The 13650-nt window shown below is 38.1% G+C and overlaps 1 pseudogene; it reads right to left on the reverse strand.

Annotated features, from left to right (window-relative positions):
• Positions 1 to 582: 582 nt before the first annotated feature.
• Positions 583 to 5703, reverse strand: LOC110794370 (ACT domain-containing protein ACR4-like; annotated as a pseudogene).
• Between the last annotated feature and the right edge of the window lie 7947 nt (positions 5704 to 13650).

Consider the following 13650-nt stretch of genomic DNA (forward strand, 5'->3'; position numbering starts at 1 on the left):
CCTGAAATAAGGTGAACTAAACAGGGCCTAACTTGTTTGAGAAATTCTGAGAATTTAAAAATGAAGTAGAGAATCAACATGGCAAGAAAATCAAAGCTCTAAGATCAGATCGAGGAGGTGAATATCTTAGCCATGAGTTTGATGACCATCTAAAAGAATGCGGTATTCTTTCTGAATTGACTGTTTCGGGGACACCTCAATGGAATGGAGTTTCGAAACGGAGGAACAGGACCTTACTCGATATGGTCAGGTCAATGATGGGTCAAGCCGAACTTCCTTTACAATTTTGGGGACATGTATTGCAAACAGCAGTACTCACACTGAATCATGCTCCGTCAAAAGCTGTTGAAAAGACTCCATACGAATTATGGATTGGGAAACTTCCAAAGTTGTCTTTTATAAAGACTAGTTGTTGGCCGACGCGCTATCGCGCGCCGTCCCCCAAGGTAGGGAAAACGTATAGCTTACTTATTTTTATTAAAATATATCAAATATGTTTAATTAGTATTATAATTTATGTATTTGTAGGAAAAAAAACTTATTGTTTAAGGATTGCTAATAACATTTGTTTTGCAAGGGAGCTGAAATAAATTGTGTATATACATATCATGTTGCAACACCTCCATTTCCGACAAATGAGGATTTGAAATGATAAAAAAGTTACAAATATGCAAACAAATAAGGTATATAAATAAGAAATCAGTTACAAGAATTCTAGGGCCATTATGCAAACTCATTGGGACTATGTATAGAAAACAACAACACACCAAGTTTACATAACCACTTTGGTTAAAACTTCACGGAGCAACAAACACAACCAGCAACAGACAACCAGAATACCCAACAACCATGAACTAACTTGTTGCACTTCCTCGGACCAGCAAACTTCATGCAAACCAGAACACAAAATCATCAGCACACTTCGGAGAATAGAATAACATCAGCTGGCCTGTCTGAATCTGTGGCACCAGTTTTGCTAGTACTTAGAAACAACAACTAAGAACAGCTGACACAACCAAAAACTAAGTGATATGAGCAGGACAGAGGAATATGTTGAATAGATTAGACCCAACTATGAATAAGAGTATATATAAATGTCACCCCTAAAACCCCCCTCTCCATAAAAATTATTAGAAAGAACGTATTAACCCAACTTGTTTTGTTTTCTTATCATCCATAGCTTTATCTTGTACTTGTTTCCCGTTGTATGTCTTCTATCAACTATCAATCACATAAACAAGCAAAAAGTTGGGTTAAGCTAAAATTTACTTCGTAACAATTTAACTACGTGCTCACCATCACCACACATCTGTGTAAATGTCATTCTTCTCTTCCCTGCCTCAAAAATTCGCATAGTATAAACTTTGGATCAACACTTGATCATGCACAATAGCAAAATCCTCTTCAAAATCATAATAACAAGAACAATAAATAAAAAGAGTAGAAATCCATCATCAACTAAAAAATTGAAGGTCATTACCGACAGGAACTTTGGCTGGATAGAAACAATATTAAACAAACAAAGTACGAAATTTAAGACAATAAATAATGAGAAATAGGGCATCTCTTGCTTTTAAAAGTGTTAGGATAAAGAACAAACCCCAAGATCTTGCAAAGTCGGCTCAACCCACTTGATGATTCTAAGGTCAGCATAAGAGCCGTAGATACACCTTCATATGTCTCCACATCCAATCATGTAAGTGATACACCTTCTAAACATATAACTGGCTGTAGTGAACAGACTAATTATATGTGAACAAAGGGAACACCAATCATGAAGGAACAAGATCAAATGTTGGTAAGCAAGAATAAGATGAGAACGCTGGAAAGCCTAGAAGAATGAAAGAAGCACAAAAGTCTGTCAGTGATATTTCAAGAAAACTTCCACCCTGTGAAGCCAAATGAGAGTAAACCCCGGCCCATGGATATTCTGAATTTCACACATCTTTGTAGCATTTACATTAGTTAAATGGGATAGTCATAGGAATCTTAGACATCTCTTGTAGCATGTAGAAACACTCTGCTCACCAAGAACAACTCAATTTCTCTCACCAAATACAAGTATTTCACTATTTCTCTCATCGGATACAAGTACGGAGATACAACATAAAGTAAATTCATAGAGTAAATTCATCGAAAACACCACTACTGGTTACAAATTCATGACAGATCCCTGAGAGGCAATAACAAAATCACTGCATACTAATATCAAGCAATTGAGTTTTTTATTTATTTTTGATGATTCTCACCATTGATCAAATGATCACACAACACAGACTTACATTAGGAGTTTGTGTGTCGGCTCTCATATATACCAAGTTTACTAAAATCACCTCTCCCTCATTTGTATGTTTATATCTTTACCCTTTTGAGCAATCAACCACCAAACAGAACTAAGATCAATACCGGGTACCAATATTAGATCCTCTATAGATCTTCAATCACCAAAAAAAAAGTAGAAAGGTGAGGGAATACATACCTGAGAAGCATTTTCCTGAAAATGGATATTAAATAGTTGTCCTGAAATCATTTGAAATTTCATAAAAATAGTCAATTTGAAATTGAGTTGATCACTTATCAGAAGAACCATAAAGATTAAGAAAGAATCAATCGCAAATTACAAGAACCCAAGAGTTATTTAAATTCGTCACAAAGAAGATCAACCCATAAAATAAAGCTACAATTTCTTTATGTTTTGTTGTTGCTGGTGGTGCTATTGGCTAAGGAAGATATAGCTTGAGACTTTGTGATACTTCTGGTATATGAAGATGTCTCCATTGAAATCCAGAAATTAAGAATTAGGGTTTGCTGATAGTTGTGATTGTTGATTGGAGTTTAATCGGCCCAGGAGAGAGAGGAGAGGAAAGGATCAAGAGAGATAAAGATAGATGGGGAGCAGCCAAAAGGAGAAAAAGTACCTTAATTGATGATGATGGTGATGATGACGACGAAACTCGTCTCTTGATAGCAGCTTCAAGACATTGGATGACCCTTTGCTTTTCTGCCTCTAACTTAACAGGAGATCCATCAACATGCCTGATGTAGTATTCCTGTGATAAAACCATAATATCAGATGTAATTCATCAAAAAATTGCCTTGAATAAGCATGTAAAATGGTCTAGAATGGTGGAGTACCTGATAAGCTTCAGGCCCTCCAGCATCAACTCTACCATGGAAAACAGCATACTGCATATCAGTCAATGTGCAAACCGTATCAAACAGAAGCTTCGGCCTATCCTTACAACGAATAGTAACCACCGAATAATCGTTATCCTTCCAAATATCAATACTAACATTCGGCCTTTGCCTTTCATCTTCATCCTCCTCATCACCAACCTGCTCATAGTCTCTATCATCGTACATCATCTGATGCAGTCTCCTTTCAGCATGTGCAGCAACATGAGTCACCACCTCTGTCTTAGCTTCCCTCGAGTGACTACTACTACTACTACCTTCGAGCACATTGCAGAGGACCTTCTTGATCTTAGATAGCCTCTCTGAGTCGTCGATTGCAGAACTTGTTCCCTGATCAGTGATGTTCATCATGGCTGCTGCTCGAGTGTTGTGAGTCCAGACTTCAGCATTCACCACATTGCATTTCAGGTGGGAGAGTACTGCAGTTAGTTCATAGAGAAGTCCTGATCTGTCTCTCCCAATTAACTCAATTGTTGTGTAATCTGTTGATGGAAGAACACCAACAGATGTTCCTAAACATGAGGAATCTGGGCCTAAAGACTGGATTTGCACAGATATTTCAAGTTAACATATGAAGAAATACAGAAAAAGTTACAAAAGAATAGAATCCTGAAGGTTTTATGTTATACCTTCTGAATAAAATCAAGGATTTCTTCATCTGTAATCTTGTTCCCTTCTTGATCAGTCACATTAAAAACTGGATTTTTTACAGGACAAATATATAAAAAAGGTTAACAAAATATGCTTAATGAAATCACATTTCAAGAATAACAACAAGAAGAATAGCTCTTTAGCCCAAAATGATTTAGGTTCTTAACATAAATTGTCATGAGAAATGTTGGAGAAATAAAGAAAAATTCTAAATTAAAAGAACAAACAAAAGATGGGTAATTCTTACCATCCATGAACCAGCCACCATCAGAAGAAATATAAGCTTTGGTAATGACAGGATTAAGATCAGTAAGAATTTGAACAACTTCAAGGAGTATTCCATGCCTGTTTGCACTGTCAACCTGTATCTATCACTGTTGCATTTTTGGAACTTTCATTATTAATCACCACCCTGAGAAACAAATGACCAACAAACAAAATCATGCCATGGTCAATTATTACCGCCTATCAAACGAGCCGTTTTATGTTAGTAGAGAAGGAAATATACCTAGGTGGGTTCATTCTTTTGATGAGTTTCTCATACTCCTCATCCATGTCTTTTGGAAAGCTCATGCAGGACTCTGAAAAATACCCATAAAGAAAGGCACCAATCCAAATTAAAACATAATTCCAGGAAAAAAAGTTTTATTTAACCAATCAAAATCGCTCTTTGGAAAATCAAGGGAAAAATCACAAAAACGGGAATCAAAATGGAAGAAAATGACCAATCAAAGGTTGACAGATAATACATGGGAGAATGTCAGGCATCATTTAACATTTTAGCCCATTGAAGTGAAGATGGAAAAGAATGTAAAAATTAAATTAAAATTCATGAAAAGGGATGGAAAAAATTCAGCCTAGAGACCAGCAATTTCGAGCACAGATACCACTCCAGATTCACTGAGTCTCACTCCCAATCAAAAATATTCACAGAAACCCAAAAAAATAAAATCTAAAAAGCTCTTAATTTCGTCAACTTTAACACCAAATCCAAGAGGATACCACATTAATCATACCAACATCCCTTCCCTTTCCGTTCATTTGAGATAAAAACGCAGCGTTGCATATATCATAACCGAATGTCGGGAAAAGAAACGTTGAAATATTAAATATTCCAATTCAATTAAACCAGCATAATTCAACAAAATCAACAATTAAACCCAAGAAACAAAACCCTAATTCGGAAAATCCAGAGAAAGGAGAATCATACCAAGGAGAAAGAGACGAATTGGTAGTGAGGGAGATTTAGAAGGAGTACTCGTTGTGAGGAAGAAAATTTCAACCATCGTTCATATCAACACGCATTCTACAAAAAAACAATAGGAAATTAACTCAGTCCAATTTTTAATTATTCAAAATAAAAAAAAATAAAAAACTCATTGAACGAAATCGGAGAAACAAAATCAAACTCTAACTTCAAATTGAGTTGGTGGACGAAACTCACCTCATTGTAAACCCCGAACAATTAAAATCTGTTGAACTAAGAACACGTAAACGCAGGAATTTAGATCGTTGAACCAAGATCATAAGTAAAACCGATAATTCATATGAATATCATTCTGTTTGATGGTGGTTCCGAAAGAATTTCGCCGTCCGCCATGGGAGATGGCTACAGACATTGAGAGAGAAAAGGATGAAGGGGAAGGAGAGGCAAGTGAGAGAGAAAAGAATTTTAGGGTTAGGGTTAATGCTGGAGCAGAAACCAAATGGGAGCCCATCTGCAAAATCAATCAGCGGCTCAGCTAGAAGCGACGTGGCAGCAGATGAGAAAATGGCACAAATGATAAATGGAAGAAATGCAAGGGTATTTTAGTCAACTAACTATTGAATGAATAGTTAAAATCAAGTTCTTGCTTTTAAAGGTTGTAGGATTTGGGATTGTGAAGCATATGTCAAGCGATTAATTTCGGACAAGCTTGAACCAAAATCTGACAAATGTTTCTTCTTTGGGTATCCAAAAGAAACTAAGGGGTATTACTTCTACAACAAGTCAGAGAACAAGGTATTCGTTGCTCGTGACGGTGTCTTTTGGAAAGAAATCACATTTCCAAAATGACAAGTGGGAGAATAATAAACCTCGAAGAGATTCGAGACGAACAACGAACCAAGAACTCTTTAGAAGCAGTTCAAGGTGAAGAACCTCCAAGGCCTTCAGAAGAGCTAGTGGGAGTAGTTCCTCAAGACGTTGTTGCCCCTCGTAGGTCAAATAGAACTAAGGTTCAGCCAAATAGATGGACAGGTGTCCTCTTGATTGAAAAATTAGAAGTTCCTCATATTAGATAGTGATGAACCTATGACCTACTGAAGGAAATAATGCCCTTGGTCCAAGTATGCATTCTATGTTAAGTCTAATAAATGCGGTTCAGTATTAATTAACAAGTTAATAATTCAGTGAGATCAAGTGAGCTGAATGCCTAGCTAGAGGCCGCTTCAGTTCAAGTGGAATTAATGATATTAATCCACAGCTTACTCTTGACTGAACCCGTAGGGTCACACAAATAGTACGTAAACGGATCAAGTATTTAATGGCATTAAATACTCCAACTATGGATATTCGGAATCGACGGATCTTGGTTTCAGTGGGAGCTGAGATCGTCACAGGCAAGAAATGAATACTCCGGAAACGATGATATTGCCGGAAACGGAAATATGGATCGTATCGGAAATATAAATATTATCCAAGTCGTAGATGTTGCCGGAAACGGAAACATGGTACGTATCGGGAAATATTATCGGAAATGGAAATATTGCCGGAATCGGAAATATTGCCGGAAACGGAAATATTGTCAGAATCGGAAATATTATCGAAATCGGAAAATAATTCCGGAAACGGAAATATTAAATATTTGTTCGAAACGGAAATTAATTCCGGAATCGAAAATATTAAATATTGTTCGTATCGGAAATATATTCCGGAATCGGGAATTTAATCGGAAGCGTATCGTACGAATAAGCATCGGACGAGGCCTGCCGGACGAGGGCCCAGCACGAAGCCAGGCCATCGCCCAGCAAGCCAAACGCGCCTCACGAACAGCCAAGGCCACGCCAGGCCCAGCGCAAGGCCAGGCCCAGCAGGCCGTGGCAGCGCGCACAGCTACGAGCAGTGGGCTGCGAGCATTGCTGCAGCTCGCGTGGGCTTGTAGCTCGCGTGGGCCGTGCGGCCGTGTGGGCTGTGCGCTGGCATGGCCTGCACGCTTGCGGGTCATGCTCGCGTAAGTGTTTGTGTTCGCATACGAAACCTAAAACGTGCAGAATTCGTTTAATGATTAAATTCCTAATTCTATTTGATAAATTAATTAAATAAGAGTTTTATTATAATTCTAATTTAATTAATTCGTATCCTAATAGGATTCCAATTCTCTTTCCATACCCCTATAAATATGTGCCCTGGGTTCACAATTTATAACGAGTTATTCAAGTATTCAAAGTGAGTTTTTGAGAGAAAAATTCAGTCACACATCTTGCTCAAAAGTGCCGAAAATTTATAGTACCTTAGGGGCGATTCTAGTTGGTCAATCTTAAGGCGGATCCGGACGTGCTGTGGACTATCTACGGAGGGACGACACTTGGAGTCCTAAAGACTTGTTCTTGTTCGGTTCGGGCGCAGCTAGGGAAGGCACGCAACAAAGAGTATGCATCTAAACTATGCTAAATGATTATGTGTAAATAATATGTATTCCTGGCTTAATGGTTGTTTCCGTATGATTTATGAATTGTCATATGTATCATAACCTAACAGTGGTATCACGAGCCTCTTATTATTTTCATAATCTAAATTGCATGAACATGGTTAAATATTACAAATTTGCAAGAATTAAAAGGGGTGATTAATTTTCGTAATTGTTAATTAATTGCAAATTGCGTTTATTTAATTATACGTACGCAGTTTTTCGGCAGTTTCTTCGTTACTCATCCAAATCGAGTGATTTTTGTGTCAATTCCGCATGTAAAAGGCATTCTAAAATTTTGACAAAAAAATTATTTTTCTGCCGAACCCAGAATTCTCAAATTCGAAGCCTAACTATGACTTTTCGAAGGTTTTAGTTTTTCGAATGCAAAATTTCGTAAATTTAAGATGTTAAATTAAATATTTGCGATTCTTGTTGATAAATCTTGAATTTTTGATTGACCTACTGTATATGTTTAACAAGTTTGAATGCCTAGCCTTGTTAATTATGCAATCTAATTTGTAATTATGACTAATTAGTTGAAAATTAGAATAATTTAGAATTAATTTGATTTTCATAATTAATTATAATTTAATTAGAAACCTATGATTAAAAACCACCATAAAAATTGTAAATTTATGATAAATTTTAAATTTTTATGACCTAGGCTTGAATCCATGATAATCGGAAATCAATTGAATAATAAATTTTCGATTTTTCGCCCTAAAATTATGAAATTAATATAAATTTATTAATTTGTCATTAATTTTAAATATAAATTTTAACTTTTTATGCGATTCGTTCATATAACTTGCACGTACAAAGCAATGGACGCTTCGTGTTACCCTTAAGGGGTGTTGTATAGTGCGGGCATGCGACGACGAGCAAGGGAGCTCGTCGCCCGTGCGGCACGAATGCAATGAGCAAGGGCATGGTGCACGAGCACAAGGCAGCAGCCCTGCCTTGTGTCGTGGGCCACGAGCTATGGACGAATGGGCATGGGCGAAGGCAAGGCACGGCAGTCGCGTGTGGGCAGCAAGCGAGCTGCGCCACAACGCGCACTGCCTCGCGCAAGCGCGCGCAGCCTCGCGCGCAGCGAGCGCAAGCTCGCGTGCCACGAGCGCTGCGCCCAGCGTCGATCGCGCGCAGCGAGCAATTGCTCGCGCACAGCGAGCGATGGCTCACGCACAACGAGCGATGGCTCGCGCACAGCGAGCGATGGCTCGCGTGCATCGAGCGCTGGAGCGCGCGCAGCAAGCGCTGTCGAGCGCGCGCAGCAAGCGTTGTCGAGCGCGCACACCGAGCGATGGCTCGCGTGCATCGAGCGCTGGCGCGCGCGCAGCGAGCACCAACTTGTGCGATGGCTTGCGATGGGTAGATGCAGCAGCTATGCGACGAGCGCATGGGCTGCGCGCACATGGCCAGCGATGGCTGTGTGCGTGTGGCCCATGGGCGTGCAATGCGTAGGGTGTTTGCATTACGATTAGATCATTTTGAATGTTTAATTTGAAATTTTCAGTTTACGTAATTTTAATTAATTTTAAAATTAATAATTTAAATTATTTTCTTGGATTTTAATTTTGAATATTGTAATTATAACAAATTTTATTTATTCTAATTATTTTACTAAAATTAAAATCATGAATTAATTTAAATACGACTGAAATCAAATTAAAATTTTGGATTCAATTATAAATTTATATGGGCTTTAAATTTTAATTAAATTTGTATGTTTCCGGTTAGACTTGAAATACATTTTTATGTTTAAAATTAGTAAAGCATATGAATTTATTGGTTTAAGTGGGAGCGCTTTTTAGTCATAAACTCTTGATTAGGTCTACGAATCCTTAAGGTTAAAACAACTTGATTAGAATTAATAAGGACTGAATAATTGGTAGATTATTGGTGCCCTTGATTAATTGCTGGAAATGTTTACGTGATGCATAATGTGTTTTACTAACCAGCTATGTGGGTCATTCATGATAATGAATGGGTGAATGGTATATATTGTATATGTACTGTTTTGCAGGTTATGAAGTGACTAGTATGGCCCAAATAGGATAGAAAATATGGTTTGCGTACCATTAATTTGAATGTAATTGGTCTAAAGTACCAAAGTTGTTTTCCAATTCAAATATGGTCTGCGTACCATCAAATAGTTGTAATTAGTTTTAATTATAGATTATCCTATTTGAAGAAAATGGTGCCTCCCACGGAGATTTTCAGACGGACTTTGAAGTCAAAGCTTCAAGATGAAGTCGGGCCATACTAGATCACATTTATCTTATGCATGCTTTAAGTTATTTATTGCTTTAAATATGTCTTAATTATGCATAAGATTGTGGCTTGATTATGTTGCATGATTAAGGATTTTAGTTCACTTAAAATCTAACCAACATAGTAAGAGCCTTAAGTTCCAAACTTAAAAATTGAGTTAAAAGGTGCCATGCCAAAATATACACTTGCTTGGATATCCTTTACATCAATCTAGTAATAGTTTTCGCTCAGCGAGGTGTTACTTATTGGTCCTAAAGGGGCAAGGTACACAAATAATTGTGAGTACATGTTAGTTTTGGTGAAACTCAACGATATAAGTAAGGAGTCCTTTTATGTCGTGGCAAAATCGATAGGTTTACCTAATAAGTTCTTAGACGTACCTATCAACCAAGAATAGTTTCTAGACTATTAGCAAAAGGCTTTTGCTTACCTAAGATGTTTTAGGATTAAGTCGACAAACTGTGCTTAGTTCTTCAATGATTTTAGGATCTTGGAATCATTTTATTCACACCTGCCGGAACACATAACTTGAATAAAATGCTTAATAAACATTGAATTATGCATGTATGCTAGAATTTAAGTTTATTAAGAGAAACTGTGAATGGTTATTTATTTGTTTATTCTTTTCAATTGTAGTTTTTAATATGGCAAACAACAATTCATTCAACATTCGATCAATTCTCGAAAAGGAGAAGTTGAACGGGAAAAACTTCCTTGACTGGCAAAGGAACTTGCAAATAGTTCTTATGCAGGAAGAAAAGGAGTATGTCCTAGATGAGGCGATGCCCGAAGCCGCAGGCGACGGGGTCACTCAGGCAGCCCTCAATCGTTGGATTGATGCCAACAAGGATGTGAAATGTCTAATGCTCGCCACCATGAGTGCGGATCTGCAGAAAACGTTCATCAACTCAGATGCTTTCACAATCATCAGTGAGTTGAAGAACATGTTCCAAGATCTGGCTCGAGTCGAAAGATTCGAGACTCATAGGCAAATTCTTGAGACCAAGCTTAAGAAAGGCGAGCCCGTAAGTCCACATGTTCTCAAAATGATTGGACTCATTGAGAATATGAGTCGGCTGGATCAGCAATTTTCTCAGGAAATGGCTATAGACACCATCCTCCATTCTCTTCATAGCGGGTATGATCAGTTCAAACTGAACTACAGTATGAATAGTCTGGACAAAACGCTCACTGAGCTTCATGGTATGCTGAAGACCGCTGAAAAGACGCTCAAAAGTGATAAGCAGGATGTTCTTATGGTGCGTGGGGGCAAGTTCAAGAAATCTGGAAAGAAGAGGAATGCTAAGAAAGGTGGCAACAAGGCCAGCCCAACTAAGCAAACTGGCGCCAAATCTGTAAAGAGGAAGGTCAGTCAACCCACTTCTGAATCCGAATGCTTCTACTGCAAGAAGAAGGGGCATTGGAAGAGAGATTGCTTGAAGCTAAAGGAAGATCAGAAGAACGGAACAGTCGTTCCATCTTCAGGTATTTTTGTTATAGACTGTATACTTGCTAATTCAACTTCTTGAGTATTAGATACAGGTTGTGGCTCACACTTATGTTCCAATCCACAGGGACTAAGAAGAAGTAGAAAGTTAAGCAAGGGTGAAGTCGACCTACGAGTGGGAAATGGAGCACGGATTGCTGCATTAGCTGTAGGAACTTACTTTTTGTCGTTGCCCTCCGGGCTAGTTTTGGAACTGGAAGAATGTTTCCATGTTCCAAGTCTTACTAAAAACATCATTTCAGTTTCTTGCTTAGATGCTAAGGGATTTTCCTTTTTAATAAAAGACAATAGTTGTTCGTTTTATTTTAAAGAGATCTTTTATGGATTTGCTAGATTAGTCAATGGACTTTATTCATTAGATCACGACAAACAAGTTTATAAAATAAATACCAAAAAGGCCAAAAAGGATGATTCAGATCTCACCTATCTGTGGCATTGTCGATTATGCCATATTAACTTGAAACGCATTGAAATACTTCAAAAGGAAGGAATTCTAGAACCATTTGACTTAGAGGATTATGGTAAGTGCGAATCATGTTTACTTGGCAAAATGACAAAGCAACCTTTCTCTAAAAGTTGGAGAAAGAGAAACTGAACTATTGGGTTTAATCCATACAGATGTATGTGGACCAATGAGTACAAATGCTAGGGGTGGTTTCAGCTACTTTATCACTTTCACTGATGACTTCAGTAGATATGGTTATGTCTACCTAATGAAGCATAAGTCTGAATCCTTTAACAAATTCAAGGAATTTCAGAGTGAAGTAGAGAATCAATTAGGCAAGAAGATTAAGGCACTGCGGTATGATAGAGGCGGTGAATATCTGAGCTATGAATTTGATGACCATCTGAAAGAATGTGGAATTCTATCAGAATTGACTCCTCCTGGAACACCACAATGGAACGGTGTGTCGGAACGGAGGAACAGAACCTTGCTAGACATGGTCAGGTCAATGATGGGTCAGGCCGAACTTCCATTAGAATTTTGGGGACATGCACTAAATACAGCTGCACTCACTATAAATAGAGCTCCGTCTAAAGCTGTCGAAAAGACTCCATACGAATTATGGTTTGGAAAGCCTCCAAATGTGTCTTTTCTTAAGATTTGGGGATGTGAAGTATACGTCAAACGATTAATTTCAGACAAACTTCATCCAAAATCTGACAAATGTATCCTTGTGGGCTATCCAAAGGAAACAAAGGGGTATTACTTCTACAATACATCTGAGAACAAGGTGATTGTTGCTCGAGATGGTGTCTTTTTGGAGAAAGATCACATTTCCAAAATGACAAGTGGGAGAAAAGTAGACCTCGAAGAAATTCGAGTCGAACAACAAACTCTAGAGAATGCTCAAGATGACATTCAAGATGAAGCTCAGAGATCTTTAGAAGAATCTGGTGAGAATCATGGTCAATCTAGAAATATTACCCCGCGTAGATCGCAAAGATATAGATCTCAACCGGAAAGGTACTTAGGTATTTTGACGAACGAGAGCTATGACGTTCTATTACTTGAAAGTGATGAACCTGCGACTTACAAACAAGCTATGACGAGCCCTAGCTCCAAGCAGTGGCAAGAAGCCATGCAATCTGAATTAGACTCCATGTCTGAAAACCAAGTATGGGATTTGGTCGATTTGCCAGATGGCTACCCAGCCATTGGAAGCAAATGGGTTTTCAAACTGAAAAAGGACAAGGATGGGAAACTTGAAGTTTTCAAAGCTAGATTGGTTGCAAAAGGTTACAGGCAAGTCCACGGTGTGGATTACGATGAAACCTTTTCACCAGTTGCAATGCTAAAGTCTATTCGGATAATGTTAGCAATCGCTGCATATTACGATTACGAAATATGGCAGATGGATGTCAAAACTGCTTTCTTAAACGGCATTTTAACAGAAACTGTGTTTATGACACAGCCTGAAGGTTTTGAGGATCCAAAGAATGCTAAAAAGGTATGCAAGCTAAAGAAGTCAATCTACGGATTGAAGCAGGCATCCAGGAGCTGGAATATACGTTTTGATGAAGCAGTCAGTGACTTTGGTTTCATCAAGAACGCAGACAAATCTTGTGTATACAAGAAGGTCAGTGGGAGAAAAATTGCTTTCCTAGTATTATATGTCGACGACATATTACTTATCGGAAATGACATTCCTATGTTGAACTCTGTCAAGATTTGGCTTGGGAAATGTTTTTCGATGAAAGATCTAGGAGAAGCACAGTACATATTGGGCATCAAGATTTACAGAGATAGATCTAAAAAGATGATTGGACTTAGTCAAAGCACTTATATCCATAAGGTGCTTGATAGGTTCAAGATGGCGGACTCCAAGCGAGGCTACCTACCCATGTCTC

Source organism: Spinacia oleracea, chromosome 4 (genome assembly GCF_020520425.1).
Source record: "Spinacia oleracea cultivar Varoflay chromosome 4, BTI_SOV_V1, whole genome shotgun sequence".
Lineage (NCBI taxonomy): Eukaryota > Viridiplantae > Streptophyta > Magnoliopsida > Caryophyllales > Amaranthaceae > Spinacia > Spinacia oleracea.